Raw genomic sequence first — 2,525 nt, forward strand, 5'->3', positions numbered from 1 at the left:
GCTTTGCAGAAGAGATTTGTAGAACACGTTTCCCTACCGTTGGTCCCGTTGCATGAGGCTGGTGCGGCTCTGCCTGGCTGAACTGTGCCAAACAGCTTGGGGAGAGAGGGTGAGGTCTGTGTGGCTCAGGCTCCTGAGCTCTTGCTGGAAACCTCCTCCCTTCCCCGCAGCTCCCCCCGGGGTCAGTTAGTTTGGGGGCTGCACGCTCATCTCTCCTGTCAGGGCTTCATACCATGTTTTTCTTCTCGCGATTTGATTTCTTGGAAGGATGTTCGTGAGACTGAAATAAAAACCTGACAACAGCATGGTGCTGGTGCTTGCTGGCAGTGGCCCCCCCAGCCACAGCCCCCTTCTTCCCGCCCTGAGAGGGGAAGCCCCAAAGCTCTGCCCGGGCTGTGCCTGCCCTCCCCGAGGCGGAGGATTCACGCTGGGAACCCGCTTTGTACCTTCCCCTGAGCGGCAGCGCTTTTCCGAGACGATGTGACTGTATTAAGAAAATTAAGTGGAGAACAGCCCAGATTTGGCTCTGGCTGCGCTCCTTGCGGTAATTGGCTCTCCGGGGTATTGAATGCCGTCGGTACGCTGCATGCAGCCGTGCTGGCATAAATAAAAAGGGGGAAGCGATCCCCCTGTCTATCTCTCTTCCCCAAAGGCTTTTTCCTTTTAAAACCCCTTTGCCTACAAACGCAGCTAATAAAGCTGAGTTACGGCGTGTGCAACCTGGGCTGCGCGCAGGTGGGAGCGGGGAGGACTGGCCGTAGAAATTCAGCGCTGGGGGCAGCCGGAGCATCCCCTGCCTCTCCCCAGGGCTTGTGTGTGGGCTTCTGTGTTTGCAAGAGCTGGTTTTGAGCCCAGACCCGGCAGGGATGTGACATCCCCGTGGCACGTCTCTGGGGCTCTTGGTGGATGGTCCTGCCTGCAGATCCGTGGGTGGGCAGCGGGCGATGCCCGTGACCGGAGCAAAGCGTGGCTGTGCTCGCAGCGTGGGTGGGATGGAGAGCGAGACGCAGGGCTCGGTGAGACCCCTGCTCCTACTTGTCCCCTCTGTCCCCTCCGGCTCCTGGGGCAGCCTGAGCCCATCCACAGCTTTGCTTCAGGAGAGAGGAGCCCCCGACCTTGCTGTGTGGGGCTGGGAGACGTGGGGTGCTTGGGGAGAGGAAACAGCTTTGGCCTTATCAGAGGGGCCCCTCTCTGCGGGAGGCGGCTGCTTTCTGCGCCTGAATTAATCATGTTCTGCAACCTTTCAGGAGGGAGAGACGCAGCCGGCTTTGATGGGGCTAATTAAAGCGAGCCAGCGCCGGGAGAGGCTGTGGCGCGTCCTGATAAACAATCTTTTGTCTGCAGCGCTCAACCCCCGTGGGTTCGTGGTGCTGTGCAGCTGGGGGAGCAGGTGGGAAAGGAGAGGGGTTTCAAAGGGGGCGAGCGCCCGGCATTGAGCCCTGCCCGCTGCAGGCCCGTGCTTGACCCTGGGGGCTCCTGGAGCTGTGCCCTCTGCTCTCTGGAGAGGATGGGTAAAAGGAGGTGAGGACCCTCCTCTCCGGGTCAGAGGATGGGGGGGACGCGAGAGCGAAGGGCGGCTGCGGAGCTGCCTGGAGCAGAGCAGAGGTGGCTCCTGGTGACCAGCAATCCTGAGCACATTCCTCACTCCATCCGCAGGGCTGGCAGCCGGGTGCAGACCTGGTTCCCGGAGCAGGGCTGGGGGGCGGCCATCCCTGCTGCGGGCTCCTACCGCACCGAGCACGGCGGCTGCAAGGGCCAGGTCTCCCACCAGCAGGAGGGATGGTCCAGGCCCCCAGCCGTGTGTCCCCATCCCTGTGCGGCTGATGCTAAAGTGATGGAAAGCATTGACATGCAAGGGAGCACGTCAAGCCACGCACCTCCAGTTAATTTTATGGGGAGGCTGTGAAGAGCGGCTGGGGCTGGCGTGTGCGGCCTTGGCACAGGCACAGCCCTCCCTCCTCCCGCAGCACCGGCGAGGCGCTTCCGTGTCACGTTTGAAGAAAGACGCTGGATTATTGGTAATGGCTTGAGATCCCCAGAGAGCCCTTCAGGCCATCTGCCAGCCCGCCCAGCCCGGCAGCACCTGCCCCGCGCGCTCCCAAAGGCAGAGCTCCCGGCTTGAGATCCCCAGAGAGCCCTTCAGGCCATCTGCCAGCCCGCCCAGCCCCGGCAGCACTGCCCCGCGCGCTCCCAAAGGCAGAGCTCCCGCCGCTGCTAATTACCCCGCAGACGATGCTCCGTCCCTGGGATCCCGTGCGTGGATCGGGTGCGTATTGCACAGACAGGAAAACAAAGCAGCCCCCGTTACATAGGACTGGGAAAGGCGTACTGGGCCGCTCCCTCTTTGCCCACCCCCGGCACAAGCGGAGGCACCCCCAAACTGGAGCATTGGAGAGCTGTGTGCTGAGCAGGGGCACGAGGACGCGCTGCCTGCCATGTCCCTGCCCTTGCACCATGCTCCGTGGCCCAGTGCGGTGGCGTGGCCGGGGACAGCCAGCCTCGTGCCCTGCCCGGTGCCTCGCACC

The sequence above is a fragment of the Egretta garzetta genome, unplaced genomic scaffold (assembly GCF_000687185.1).
Source record: "Egretta garzetta isolate BGI_Z169 unplaced genomic scaffold, ASM68718v1 scaffold522, whole genome shotgun sequence".
Taxonomy (NCBI): domain Eukaryota; kingdom Metazoa; phylum Chordata; class Aves; order Pelecaniformes; family Ardeidae; genus Egretta; species Egretta garzetta.